This window comes from Vicugna pacos, chromosome 11 (genome assembly GCF_048564905.1).
Source record: "Vicugna pacos chromosome 11, VicPac4, whole genome shotgun sequence".
NCBI lineage: Eukaryota > Metazoa > Chordata > Mammalia > Artiodactyla > Camelidae > Vicugna > Vicugna pacos.
Genome location: NC_132997.1, coordinates 7,050,247 through 7,065,533, shown reverse-complemented (window position 1 = coordinate 7,065,533; position 15,287 = coordinate 7,050,247). Strand labels below are relative to the sequence as shown.

The window sequence follows — 15,287 nt, the reverse complement described above, 5'->3', positions numbered from 1 at the left end:
CAATCCACAAATCCTATGCAACCCCCATCAAAATACTCACAACATTCCTCACAGAACTAGAAATAATAATTCCAAATTTTTTAAGGAAACACAAAATCCCTGAACAGCCAAAGCAATCTTTTCTAGGTCTTTTTATTTTTTAATCTTTCTTCTTTTTGTTCTCTTTTCTTATTTGATGACTAGAGAAGTTCCTTTAATATTTATTATTAAGCTGCTTTGGTGGTGCTGAAATGTTTCAGCTCTTGTTCATCTGTGAAGCTTTTGATTTCACCATCAATGTACACTTTAAACTTTAAAACATGAAAGAAATGAAGAATGGACTTTAGTTGATACTAATGTGTCACTATTGACTCACCAGTTGTGACAAATGAGCCATACAAATAGAAGATTTTAATATTATGTGAAACTGGGTGAGGGGGTTATGTGAACTCTGCACTGTCTTTGCATCTTTTCCAGAAATCTAAAGCTACTCTAAAATACAAAATTTATTTAAATAAAAATAAAGAAATAAAAATGTACTGAAAATCATTGAATTGTCCCTTGTAATAAGTGAACTTCATGGTATATAAATCACACCTCAACAGAGCTGTTTAAACAGTTAATAAGGCCAGAATGGGAGCAGGGCTGGGCTTGGGCAGGGTCAGGGAAGGGTCAGAGCCCAGGCTTAGGGGCCAGACTCAAGGCTGGTTAAGACCAGGATCAGGCCAGGGTCAGGCAGGGGTTAATTGGGGATCAGGCAGGGGTCAGCAAGCTTGATAATGGGCATGAGGGTGTGGATCTTTGAAGTCCAAAGCCAGCCTGTGGCCCTCCTCTGGATGCTGCTGCTTCCCCCAGCCACCCTGGAGCTGTGGGGGTCCTCCAACAGGGACTTGGCCACCCCTGGTCAGGCTCCAGGTGTGAAGAGGCCAGTGAAGAGTGGTGCACTGACTCCTGATGGGCAGTGGTTGGCTCCTGGAGCCTCAGGTGCAACTGGGGCCTCAGGGCGGAGTTGAGACCGGTTACACAAGAGGGCCTCAGTGGGATGCGCTGTGACCAGGGCCTGGGTGACCTGAGTCACTGTATCTCATCTCCTCTCTGTCCTTGCCTCCAAACAGGCAGCCCAGAGATCACCTCAACACAGGTGGGTCACAGGCCCCCACCGTGGTGCCTCTGGGAGGGAACTGCCCCAGGACCTTTGTGGGGCTGTGGAATGGGTCAGGTAGCAGGGTCTGGCCCTGAGGCTGGGAGGCTGGCAGGAGGAAAGCACCAGGACTGCTGAATAAGTGGCCCTTAGTCTGGGGCCCAGGGGTCTCACTTCCCTCCCTGAGGCCCTGGGAGCACAAGCTCTAGACCGGGATGCCCACTTTCAGGGGGCCTAGGCACACCCCTGCCCTCCAAGTGTGAGTCCTAGAACAAGGGCTGTCTTCATTAGCCCGCTCCCTCTTTTAGAAATGGAGGGTCCTGAGTCAGAGAGGGGGAGTGACTTTCCTGAGGTCACACAGCACCACACACTTCTGCCTATGAACCTATTTCCCTGAGATACTGGGATGAAGTGGAGGGGGCAGAAGCACTTAGCAACCATGACCTTGAGCAAGTAATATTGGCAGCCTCTGAGGCCTGCAGCTCTTGGATCTGCAGAGTAGGCACTGAGGTGTGCTAAGTGAGGGAAGTAATGGCTGTGATGGCCCAGCCCTTCACAGGCTCATGCAGGGATATCCGTCACAATGGAGATGCTGCTGTGTCAGCTGCTGTGGCTGCCTTTGGTCCCCCTGCTCCACCCACCAGACCACTGTGGCCTCATCTCCAAAGGCCTTGCTCAGTTGTCCTCTGCTGTCCAGTTCTCAGTGGCAGCCTGTCATTTTGGCTAGGCCTCTGTTTGCTTGGCCTTGGTTTTCCTATCTATGAAGTGGACAGGCCCTCCCTAGTAGTGGCATCTGAGGTACTACCAGTGTCTCTGTCATAGGAGGCAGGGGTGTCTCCACAGTGTGCGGGAAACCCAAGGTGATAGGGAATATCTATGGTGGCCTGGATGTGGTGGTGGGCCAGTGGCCATGGCAAGCCAGCCTGCTATGCCAAACAAGGCTCGCATGTCTGTGGAGCCACCCTCATCAACTCCCACTGGCTGGTTTCTGCTGCCCACTGCTTTCTCAAGTGAGTCCTCCCTCCTAGGGTGCCAGCAGAGGTGCTGGCAGGGGAGGGGCTTGCAGGGGAAGGGGAGAACAGCGGTGATGGGCATCCCACAACAGTCTTCTGGGCTTTTCTCTGGGGCAGTCTGTGGTTTTCAAATGCATGTAATCCCTGCCTTTGACCTGTGTACCCTCCACCTGGACTATCCTCCCCACTCACCTGTCTGATCCTCCTCATGCTCTGCCTTCAGCCCTTGTACCTGTCCCCCAACACAGATGCACCCAGGAGACTGATAGTGTTGGTCTTGGCTGCCATGAGGTGTGGACCAACCTCAGACCACAGCTTCTTCTCAGTGTCCCCACATTCCTGGGTATCAGACTCTAGGCAGGAAGTTGGAACTGTGTGTATGGCCAGCAGCTGGGCCATTCTTCTTCTTACTTGTGCAAAACTGAGTTCCCAGAAGGAGCTGTGGTCACTGGTGTGAATGGGGGGAACCCTGCTGCCAGGTTGCATAAATGGGAGATGGGCCTCCCTGGGAAAGTGACACAGCTGCTCAGGTGTCTAACTTACTGTTCGTCCTGGGCTTGGCTCAGTGTCCAGCTTCTGAACAGATGAAGAGGGTTCTCGAGGGAGCAGGGGCATCACAGCCCAGGTCCAGGAGCTGGAGCTTTGAGAACCCAGAGTCCTGCCAGTACCTACTCTGTGCCACACTCCATGCATGCTCCTCTGTGGCATTAAGGGTGGCAAGCCCCCACCTCACCATGACTCCATCCTGCCAGAAGAGAAAGCCCAACATGGGTGAGAAGGGCAGACCACATAGTGGTGGGGGAAGGTCAGGAGAAGCTCTGTGCTCCAGTTGGTGTGGAGAGGGAGGGGCTTGCTGGAGGGGAGCAAGGGGGAGGGTGTCCGGGTGGATAAGCCATGCATGCAACCTCAGGGAGGTGGGAAGTTTCACCACTTGTATTCAGGGAACAAGGCAAGGTCCCATTTCCTGTGCTCATTTGCTCATTTAACAAATCTGTTCTAAGTGCTTATAATGAGTGGACAATTAGCCCTTGGACAGGAAGATGTTTAAAGAAAGGAGGGGTCAGGAAAAGTGTGGGACCAGAAGGGGGGATGTAGGGAGCCTTCAGAAGGGTGATGTTAGAGCTGGAATTGAACCAGAACTCCTTCTGTGTACAATCAAATGGCCTTCATTTGATGACCCCCTCATTCCACCATCCAGCCCTAAGATTCAATGCTCCTCCAATTCTAGTGTGTGATGGGGAAGCCATATGCTGCGGTTGTAAGTAGAATATCAATTAGCCTCAAGAAAGAAGGGCTCCTTATCATTAGAAATGGGGAGACAAAAGCTGCCTGGCATCATAGGGGGCAGAGGGGCGCAGAGGGTTGTGGGCAGTTAGATGAGGATGCAAAGAAAGAGAGCTAGCCCACACTCAGATATGATGGTGAAAATACACCCTTCCTCCTCCAGAAAAATCTCACATCCTGGAGAACTACCGGGTTTTGTTTGGAAACACCCCAGCTGTACCAGCACACCAGGCACACCCAGAATATATGCATGAGTTGGATTATCATGTACCCAGACTTTGACAAATTTCAACCTTTGGGAATGACATAGCCACGTTGAAGCTGCTTTTTCCCGTGAACTTCATCTCCTATGTCATCCCCGCCTGCCTCCCAGCTGCTGACATGCAGCTACCCAGTAACACATCCTGCAATATCTGGCTGGGGGGTGTTCAATGAGGAAAGTAAGGGGGCATAGGAGAGGCTGAGGGACAGATGAGGCAGGGAGGAGGAGAAAGGGAGGAGGACAGAGGAGTCCCCAGGCAAAGTGGCCACTGGTCCTTGGCTTGCCGTGCCTCATATCAAAAGGACTGGACTGATGTCCTAGTTGTGAAAGTGTGTGATTCTAAAGATTCAGTGTTCCCTAAGTCCAGATCTCTGAAAATTTGGAAATCTTTGACTTTTGGAATCAAGAATTGGGTTCTTGGAGTCTTTCTGACTATTGACTCTAAGGTTTTAATCAACCATGGATGTGAGTTGACTTGATTCAACTCAGAAGTCCTGATTGGGGACTGGTTTGTTCCAGGGGCCACCGACACACTGATTTCCCGTTGCTATAGGAGGCTCTTGGGAAGAGTGGAGAGAAAGCACATTTATGACCTCTGACCTCTGAGCCTGCAGGATCAAGTTAGAATTATTATGACTTAAGAGTGTTTGACCTCCCTGAAGCCTGCTTTGCTCTTCTCCCAACCCAGGTCAGCTATCTACTTTGTAGGCTTATTAGGTGAACTGAATAATGCAGGAAAAATTTTGAGTGTTTTAAGATTGAAAAAGGAGAAATATAGGCAAAGACTTGTGAGCAAGAGTCTTTATTAAAGAGAGGACTGCTTATGGTTTGGGGAAATGCTTATGGTGCGTAATTAGGTGGAAAAAGCAAATATATATGTAATTACTTGGTACAGTGTTTCTCAGCAGAGGTCTACAGGCATTTTGCATGGACCCTATCTTCACTGTGTAGGATGTGCCTGCTAGTGTGTCAGTAACTCTCCCTGTCATAGAAGAACCATGTCCCCAGTATTCCCATACCATACATAATCACACACACAGAAATACTCACAGAAACACAACACACCACACCCATATCCACAAATACACACAGAGAGACTGCTTCCTCTTTGAGAACAGAGACCTTGTCTTTCTGGATTTAATATTTCAGTCTGTGCCCTGTACCTGGCACCTGGTAAGTGCTCTACTGCTGCACTTTGGTCCCATCGACCATCATTTCTTGCCAGCACCTCCAGACTGGTCTCCTAGCTCCACCCTGTGTGCTCTGCTTCAGTCTCCACACAGCTGAATGTTTGCTCTAGAGCAGGAGACATTCTGGTTCCTTGCTCACTACCCTCAGTGCCTTCTCATTTGTGCTTCAAAAAAAGTCCAGACTCCGTACTTTGCTCTGAATAACATTGGCCCCCAATCCTCCCTACATATCTCCTACTGCATCCCTCACTCATGCCATCCCCGCCACCAGGTCTCCTTCCTGCTTTGAATATGCTGCAGCCACCCCCACCTCGGGGCCTTCACCGTGGCTGGGATCCTAGCCTCACTTGCTCTGCTTGCTCGTCTTGGTATGACTCATTTTTTACATGAACAATTCAGCTCCTCTTCTGAGGAGTTTTACTGGCTCACATGAGCTAAAATAGGCAACCCCTCATATCACTTCTCCCTATTCCTTTTACATCATTTATTAGATCTAAAATAATGCTACCTATTCACTTCACTTACCCGATCTCCCTGAACTGAAAATGTTCTCCTGTGTCACTAGTGTCTAAAAAATACTTAACATGTGGACAGATTAATACGTGACTGATTGGATGAGAGGACGGATTGGGGAGGGGTAGGTGGGAAGATGAGTGAGGGTAAGGGAAGATGGGTGGGTGGGTAGGTGGAAGGAGAGTGGGTAGAGAGATGGAGTGAGTGGACATATCAGTAGATGGAGGGGAGAATGGAGAGATGGGTCAAAAGATGGGTGGATGGTCAAATGGATGGAAGGGTGAGTGGATGAATAGGACAAAAGGAAAGCTAGGAAGATAGATGGAGGGATTGGTGGGTGGAAGGAAAGTTTAGTGATAGACAAATGGAGAATGGATAGGATGGTTTGTGAAAGGGTAAGTAGGCTGGTGGATGGTTGCTAAGCACCAGTGAAGGGTGTGTGTTGGTGGGATTTGTGGAAGAAAAGAGTTGTGGTCTGTTGCTATGAGAGAGGTAGAGGGAACTGGATGAGACTGGAAAAGTTTGAGAAACAGGAGAGGGCTCCTTAGGCAGAGGTAGAAGAGTGAAACAGTGCTGAGAGCTCAGCTGTGCTGAGAAAACCCCACGCTCAGGGGTGAGTGGTGAGCAGTAAAGAATAGTGGGGAGAGTAGAGTGGCTTGTAGCTAAGCTGCAGCACACTTCTCTTACCTCCTCATACTCATGGTGCCTCTGCTCGAACCCGTCCATATCGAGGAGGGAAAGGTGGGCTTCAATGAGAACAAGGTCTGTAATATGTTATATGAACAAAGAGTTGGCAAAGGCAAGAACTACTCTGTGCATGAGGAGATGCTGTGTACTGGGGACTTCTCGACAGGAAAGGCCATCTGCCAAGTGTGCGAGACCATTTCTGTTCTTCTCTTGCCTGTTCTCAGGTCCTCCCTGTTTTGCTGAGGGTGGAGGGTTGGGGGCTGTGTTGCCTCTACTCTCCTTCTGGAGAACCCCCAGGACTTCCTGTTTCCTCCCTCTATGTGTCTTCCCTGGGTTCCATCCCTTGGCAGTGTCCCCCAGGCTACCCCTTCCTAAGCCCTTTGCACCTGCGAGCATCTACTGGCAGGACCCTCAGACAGCATCTATTTTTGAGGCATATTTTACATTTTTGGTTGAAATATAACATACCTACAAAAGAGTATATTCATACTGTTTTCATAGGTGTGTAGTGGATGAATTTTCACACAGTGATGCAACATGTGAGCAACACCCCAAGGCCCCATTCATGTCCCTTTCCTGCCACCAGCACTCAAGGAAAACCACCATCTTCACTTCCAACACCTTAGATTATGAATTTTCTGTAAGTATAATTTATTTCTGTTGTCAGTCTTTCATGGCTTCACATTATATGTGTGAGATTCTTCCCTCCTGTTGCCTGTGGTTATAGTTTGTTCATTCTCATTGCCTTACAGGAGTCTGTTGTAGGCACTGAGTTCTATGTCACTTCTGCTTTTGATGGGTATACTAGTAGTTTGCAAACTTTCTATTTCATTTCACTTCCAAATGTTTCATATTGCATTTCACAGAAGCCCATGAGGAGAACTGTTGGATTAAAAGGTATGTGTATATTCAGCTCTGGCAGATATTACCAAACCTCTTGAAGTGGTTGCCACAGTGCCACTCATTCTAGCAGTGGATGAGAGTTTTTGTCCTCGTCAACACTTAACACTTTCTATCTTTTCTCATTTTGATCTTAATGTGGTTTTATCTTCATTTTCCTTATGACAAATTAAATATATTCTCATATATTTATTGTCATTGGATGTCTTCTTCTATAAAGTTTCCCTTCGATTTCTTTCCCCTCTCATTTTTCTCTTGGGTTGTCTGTCTTTTCCTTTAGGGGCTCTTGGTCTATTTGTATGCTTTTCCATATTCGAGATATGAGTCCACTTTTGCATATATGGATTGTGAAGTTCATGCCCCATGTTATAGGTGGGCAGACAGGCCTGGAGAGGGAAAGTGACAACCTAAACTAAGGCAGAGCAACCTGGGGCTCTGTGCTCAGAGTCCAAACCCACTGCATCCCCCTTGGGCCCAGCCTCCCAAGCTGACATCTTATCTTTTACAAAGATGGCACCATGGAGTGGAGGGGAGAGTGTTAGGCTCCAGAGTTAGAGACACTGCCCTGCAATGTGTCCCTGCCCTGCAACTTCTGGTGGGCTTTTCACCTCCTGAGCCTGTGTCCTTTTTCACATTGTGGGATTCTGAGGTCTCCTTCATGGCATTGTTGAAAGGATGGTATAGTGGTTTGAATAGTGTCCCCTAAATCTGTATCCACTTGCAATCTCAGAATATGACCTTAATTGGAAATAGAGTCTTTGCAGATGTGACTAGATAAGAATCCCAAGATGACACCATTCTCAATTTACTGTGGGTCCTAAATCCAAAGACTTGTGTTCTTATAAGAGGGGGGATAGACACAGAGACACTCAATGTCTTGCTTCTGGCTTCCAGCACTTTGAGAGGATACATTTCTGTTGTTTGTAGTGCCACTCAGTTTGTGTTGATAAGCTGTGTCACTTCAGGAAACCCACACAGGAGGGATGAGATGCACTCGGCCTATGGGAGATCCTTGCTGACAGCAGTTTTTATGATGGCCCAGTGAGCTGCTGAGCCTGAGGAAGGAAGCTTGGCAACCTGCCCTGTTGTTGGGAGGTGGACCTAGGTTTCCTGTTTCCCAGGCCTAACCAATGGGTATGGACTTTCTGACTGTCTGGACTGGCCTGTCCTTCTCACAGAGTCAGCTGCACCCAGATATGAAACAAAGGGTTCAGCCCACTGCTTCCTGAATCCCCATCTGACTGTCACCCTAGACCCCACATCCAGCCTTGTCCTCCATCTGCCTTCCCCTTGCAGAGGTCATGCCAATGGAGCTCAGGGCTGGAGCCCTTGTCTGCTTGCCTGCCAGACATCCACAGTGCCCCTTGACCTCACTCCTCCTCTAGATCTCCCCAGCTTGAGGACACCACTGAGCTAGATGCCTAGGAGTCCCAGCAGATGGCCCCTTCCAGCCTCCCTTAGCCTTTCAGTCACCGCAGGCTACCTGAGAGTTTCCATCTAGATTCATCTTCTACCACATCACCTGTTCTGGCCCCCATCCTCCAACCCAGGGCTCTCTTCTCTCCCCTAAATTGTCCCTCCTTCTGCACAGGGCACCCAGAAACAGGTCTGAGGAGAGAAGGGCCACAGGGACACTCAGTACTCAAACTGTGGTGTAGGACAGACCTGGGTCCAGTAATTAATGTGTTGTTAACTGGGATTGTGGCCTTAGCTCAGTTTCCTCATCCATGAAATGGGGTCACTAACAGCCTCCACTTAATAAGGTTCCTATAAAAATTTGAATACTGTGCCTGGCACTCAGTAGGCACTTAACAAGTGTTGGCTTTCTTTGTCCTGGCCTGGTCTGCCCTCGCCTATCTTAATTGTACCTGTGTTGGGCCTGTCTTAGACAATTCTCTCACTTAAGGTATAATTCACTGGCCTGGCCTGACTCAAGACACACATGCACACAAGTTTATGCACACATATACACAGTTTTCTCTTTCTCTACAATAGTGCAAACCACAGCTCACTTTGCATGGGATATATTCATGTTGGGTTCCCTCTGTCTTCTGAGAGCTCTCTGTGGGCCAGGAGGCTGTTGGAGCCCTTCCCATCTCCATTTATCATAATATCAGCAACCACATGGCTCATGTGTGTGAATCCTTGAGGCCTGGAGTGGACAAGGACCAAGTCTTCCCCTGGCCTTGTGAAACTACGAGTGAGTACACTGTGGGGAGGGCCGGGGTACTCCAGGCAGGGACCACAGAGGGCAGGAGTGGAGAGGATGATGGGACATTCCCTATTTCCAAAAAGCCTCATGTATGACTTTCTTGGGGCTGCTGAGACCAATCCCCTCAAAGTGGGTTGCTAAAATGAGAGAAATTTATCACTTTAGGTTTCTGGTGGTCAAAAGCCTAAAATCAAGTTGCTGGCCAGGCACGTTCTTTCTGGAGGAGAATGTTTTCTTTTTTCTTCTGGCTTTTTAGAGGCTGCTCACTTTCCTTGGCTCATAGCCCCTTCCTCCTTCCTCAAAGCACATCACTCCAACCTCTGCTTCTGTCCTTACATCTCCTTGTCTGTCTCTGGCCTCTCAACTCCCTCTTTCCTCGTGAGGAACCTTGTGATTACCTTGGTCCCACACAGATAATCCAAGATAAGCTTCCTACTTCAAGATTCCCAACTCCACCACATCTGCAGAGTCTCTTTTGCCAGGTAAGGTGACATAACCACAGGTTCCAGAGATGAGGATGGGCATCTTTGAGGGTTATTTTTGGCTGGCCACACCATACACCCCTCTCTCTCCTTCAAGCTGCTGCTTCCCCCACCCCTCCCTCTCAACTAGAGCTTTTGCTCCTTATTTCACTGAGAACATCAAAGGAATCAATCAGGCTAGAGCCCATTCACCTTCCCAGCCCTACAGGTCCTCCCAGCATCCTCCATCTGGCTCATCCCTCTTCTCCTCATCTGCACTTACTGATCCCTCTGCTCCTGCATCAGAAAGTTAGGCTTTTTCCTGTTTAGAGTCTGAGCTCAGGAAATCTTTCTTCCTCCAAACTTCTTGTCCTGTCCCTTTCATGGCTAATTTCCACACACCACATCTAACAATGACAGGCTAGCTGGCTTATTGACAAAAGCACCATAAGGAAGGAGCCTTGTTATTTCACCCCTGTACACGAGGATGGAGGCTGCCCTGGATACTTGATGTGCATGTTGGACAGATGAGTGGAAAAGCAGCAAGCATGGCTGTGGCCCCTGCTCCACTACCCCTACATCCAAGGATGAGACCCTCCATTTTCCTGATGAAGTGAGAGGATTTTCAACCAGATGGTCCTGCCCTGACAGTATTTCAGGACTCCAGTAATTCCCAACAGCTTTCTGGGGAACCCCTCCTGCTTCCCAAGCAAAGCTGGCTGCTTCTGCCAGGCCTGGGTATGAGTATTTTCTGAGGATGCTCAACCAAGAATTTGAGAGAAAACCAAAGGCCTAAATGAATGAATGAAAAAAGGGGAGGACCCAAGTGGGCATATTCTGCTGCAGCTCAGGGTTTTGCAAGAACTGGGGCCTGTAGTGGCCTTACCTTACCAGGCTCCACTCAGACCAGTCCTCTTGGGCCTTTTGGGGCAGCTGTCCCTTCTCAGACTTTTCCTGGACCACCAAGACCTCCCTGGGAGCAAGAGTCCAGGGGTTGTAGATTTAGATCCATGACTGTCCTGAGGGTCACTCAGGAGTTTCCTAAAGCATGACTCCAGTGCCTGCCTTAATGACCTTGATCACAGAGGAGACTGATGGTTGGACGTTCAAAGAAGCCCACTTGAGTTAGCCTGATGGCAGACACTCATGAGCCTGGCCTTGCTACCTGGTCTTCTCAGATTTGGGTAAGCTACACACACTAACTTCCTTCTCTTTCCTAGGGTGATTCTGGGGGGCCCCTTGTCTGTGACCTCACTAATGCCTGGGTTCTGGTGGGGCTGGCCAGCTGGGGCTTGGACTGCAAGTATCCCATCTACCCCAGTGCCTTCACCAGTGTCTCCTACTTCATTGACTGGATCGATGAGATCCAGAAGCTCACATCTCTCCCTGATACCATGTCTGCTGCTCCTCAGACCCAGTTTCCATACCAACCTCTGCAATCTGCTGCTAACCTGGGCCTGACACAGGCTTTGTGACTCCACAGACCTGTCTTCTACTGCTGTTCATGTTCCAGGCCCCATGACAGGCCCTGTGGTGTCCTGCTAAGACTCTCTGCTCTTTCCCTCTGCCTCAGACCCCAGTCTCCTTGCTGGAATTTTTCACCCCTTCCTTCCCCCAGCCCCATCAGCTTTCAGAAGTCCTTTCTGGCTTAATAGTCCAACAGCTGCCACTCCCCAAACCAAGCCTGAAAAACCAAATAAAAACAAATGAAAGATTCATCCTGCTACTGTCTTTGGGGCCTCCTACCCTTCTTGATCCTCAGCATTCTCCTCTTCCCTTGAGTTCTGTCATCTGGCTCCCTGGACAAAGAAACAGGACCTGGCAGAGAGGCTGTCCCAGGAGGAAACAGGGTTGAGGGTGCTGAAGCAGTCCAACTGGGGAGGGAGAAGGATGTTTTCACTTGCAGACTACACTCCTGACATGAGAGTGCACAGACCTTCAGAGGAAGTGTATTAGTCAGCTCCAGATGCTATAACAAGCACCATGGGCAATGTGGCTTAAACAACGGTAATTTATCATTTCATAGTTTTGGTTGGAGCCCAGAAGTCTGAGTTTAGGAAGTAGGCAGGTTTGATTCCCCTTGAGAACTCTCTCCTTAGCTTATAGACAGTCATCTTCTCCCTGTGTACTCACATCATCTTCCCCCTGTATGTTTCTGTGTACAAAATTTCCTTTTTTAAAATGACACCAGTCATATTGGATTAAGGCCCACCCAAGTGACCTCATTTTAACTCAATTATCTCTTTAAAAGCTGTATTCCAAATAAAGTCACATTCTGAGTTGCTGGGGGTTACGACTTCAATATATGGATTTTGAGGGGACACAGTTCAGCCCATAACAGACAGTAAGACATTTTGCCAGGTGACTACAATGCAGAGCAGTAAGAGTTTTCTCAAAGTAAAGAAACATTACTCCTGAGGTTTAGAGAAGGTAGGATCAACTTCCTTTGGAGGTAGAGGGAAGTTCCCAGGGTGCAGGAAATTGAGCTGGACTAGAGTACATGACCCAGCCTATGAGAAAGAGGATTCCACCCTACAGCATAGAGGGCTTTTGAATGTGAGGGGTCTAGGAGACTGAGTGGAAACAGACAGAGGAGGCCCAATTCCAGGCTGAGATCTGAGGTTCAGGCTGGCAGTCCTCAGACCTCTACTGCTGGAGTTAACTCCCAGCAGCATTCTCACCTGCCTCCATGGCCCTGCTCTCCCTTGTCTGAAGGGGCTCAACTCACTCTCCACCTTCCTGGCCTCCAAACAGACACAAAACTATTCCCTCTGTCCAAGAACCAAAGTCAGCCTCACCTAAGTTGTCCACACACCTCCAGCTGATGGAGCCTCATGTCTCCTTTTCTGCTTAACTGACTCAGGACTTAGTGATCTGGCATTAAGCCTTGAAGCAATGTTCACACCATTCTTCCTGCCCATCTGCCTGACACAGAGTCCTTGTGCAGCCAGAAGGATTCCAGAAGAGCACTTGTATGCCAAAAAAGAAATTGGACAACTTAGAAAAATGGACAAGTTTTTAGAAACATACAGTCCACCAAAACTGAACCAAGAAGATATATATCATTTGAATAGACCAATCACTAGAAGTGAAATAGAATCAGCAATAAAAAATATCCATGCAAACAAAAGTCCAGGACCAGATGGCTTCACTGGGCAATTTTACCAAACATATCAGGAAGAGCTCATACCAATCCTCCTCAAACTGTTCCAAAAGATTGAAAATGAGGGAATTCTCCCAAATGCATTCTATGAAGACACCATCACTCTGATACCAAAGCCAGACAAAGACACGAAGAAGAAGAAGAAGAAGAAGAAAAGAAGAAGAAGAAGAAGAAGAAGAAGAAGAAGAAGAAGAAGAAGAAGAAGAAGAAGAAGAAGAAGAAGAAGAAGAAGAAGAAGAAGAAGAAGAAGAAGAAGAAGAAGAAGAAGAAGGAGAAGGAGAAGGAGAAGGAGAAGGAGAAGGAGGAGGAGAAGAGGAAGAGGAAGTAGAAGGAGGAGGAGGAGGAGCAGAAAGAAAGAAAGAAAGAAAGAAAGAAAGAAAGAAAGAAAGAAAGAAAGAAAGAAAGAAAGAAAGAAAGAAAGAAAAGAAAAGAAAAGAAAAGAAAGAAAACTATAAGCCAATATCATTGGTGTACATAGATGCAAAAATCCTCATCAAAACACTAGCAAACAGAATCCAACAAACCATAAAAGAGATTATACAACATGATCAAGTTGGGTCCATCCCAGGGACAGAAGGATGTTTCAACATATGCAAATCAATCAACATGATACACCTCATCAACAAGAGAGAGGACAGAAATCACATGATCATCTCAATAGGTGCAGAAAAATCATTTGACAAAATTGAACACCCATTTATGATAAAAACTCTTACCAAAGTGGGTATAGAAGTAACATATCTCAAAATAATAAAAGCTACCTATGATAAACCTACAGCCAGCATAATACTTAATGGTGAAAAGGTGAATAAAGCCTTCTTGCTACAGTTTACAACAAGACAAGGATGCCCACTCTCACCACTTCTATTCAATATAATATTGCAAGCCCTAGCCATAGCAATTAGTCAAGAAAAAGAAATGAAAGGAATCCAAACTGGAAGAGACAGGATAAAATTGTCATTATATGTGGATGACATGATACTATATATAGAAAACCCTAAAGACTCCACACAAAAACTACTAGAGGTGATGAAAGAATTCAGCAATGTAGCAGGATACAAGAATAACATACAGAAATCAGTGGCATTTTTTTACACAAACAACAAAAATATCAGAAAAGGGAAATAAAGAAATAATACCTTTAAAATTGCATCCAAAAAATAAAATATTCAGGAATAAATCTGACCAAGGAAGTGAAAGGCTTATATGCAGAGAACTACAAAACACTGACTAAGGAAATTAGAGATGACTTTAAGAAATGGAAAGATATCCTGTGTTCTTGGATTGGAAGAATTAATGTGATTAGAATGGCTATATTACCCAAAGCCATCTACATGTTGAATGCTATCCCTATCAAATTGCCAAGGACGTTTTTCAGAGAACTAGAACAAATAATCCTAAAATTTATATGGATTCACAGAAGACCCAGAATTGCCAAGCAATATGGAAGAAAAAGAATGAAGCTGTAGCAATAACCCTCCCAGACTTCAGACAATATTACAGAGTTACAGTCATCAAAACAACATGGTACTGACATAAAAACAGATGTATGGGTCAATGAAACAGAAAAGAGAGCCCAGAAATAAATCCACAAATTTTTGGTCAATTCAACTTTGACAAATGAGGCAAGAACATACAATGGAGTATAAAGACAGTCTCTTCAGCAAATGGTGTTAGGAAAACTGGACAGCAGCATGTAAAGTGATGAAGTTAGAATGCTCCCCCACACCATACAAAAAGATAGACTCAAAATAGCTTAAAGAATTAAACATGAGACAAGACACTAAACCTTTTAGAAGAAAACATAGGCAAAATATTATCTGACATACATCTCAGCAATGTACTCCTACGGCAGTCTACCCAGGCAATAGGGAAAAATAAGCAAAAAAAAAAAAAAACCTCAAGTGGGACCTAATTAAACTTATAATCTTTTGCACAACAAAGGAAACTATAGGCAAAACAAATCTATGGAATGGGAGATAATATTGGGAAAACATGAGACTGACAAGAGCTTAATCTCCAGAATATATAAACAACTTATATAACTTAATAAGCAAAAAAACAACCAACATAATCCAAAATGGGCAGAAAAACTAAACAAGAAATTCTCCAATGAAGACATACAAATGGTCAAAAGGCGCATGAAAAAAATGCTCAATATCGTTAATTATTAGAGAAATGTAAATCAAAACTACAATGAAACATCACTTCATGCCAGTCCGAAGGACCGTCATTCAGAAGTCCATAAATGATACATGCTGGAGAGGCTGGGGAGAAAAGGGTCCCTCCTACACTGTTGGTGGAAATGTTGCTTGGTGCAGCTGTTATGGAAAACAGTATGGAGATTCCTCAGAAGTCTAAAAATAGTCTTACCATATGACCCAGGAATCCCAATCCTGGACATATATCCAGAAGGAACCCTATTTCAAAATGACATCTGCACCCCAATGTTCATAGCAGCACTGTTTACAATAGCCAAGAC

At 46.5% G+C, this 15,287-nt stretch overlaps 1 pseudogene; it reads left to right on the top strand.

The window, feature by feature from the left end:
- The first annotated feature begins 764 nt into the window (after positions 1 to 764).
- Positions 765 to 11,304, top strand: LOC140699535 (putative serine protease 47; annotated as a pseudogene).
- Positions 11,305 to 15,287: the final 3,983 nt, after the last annotated feature.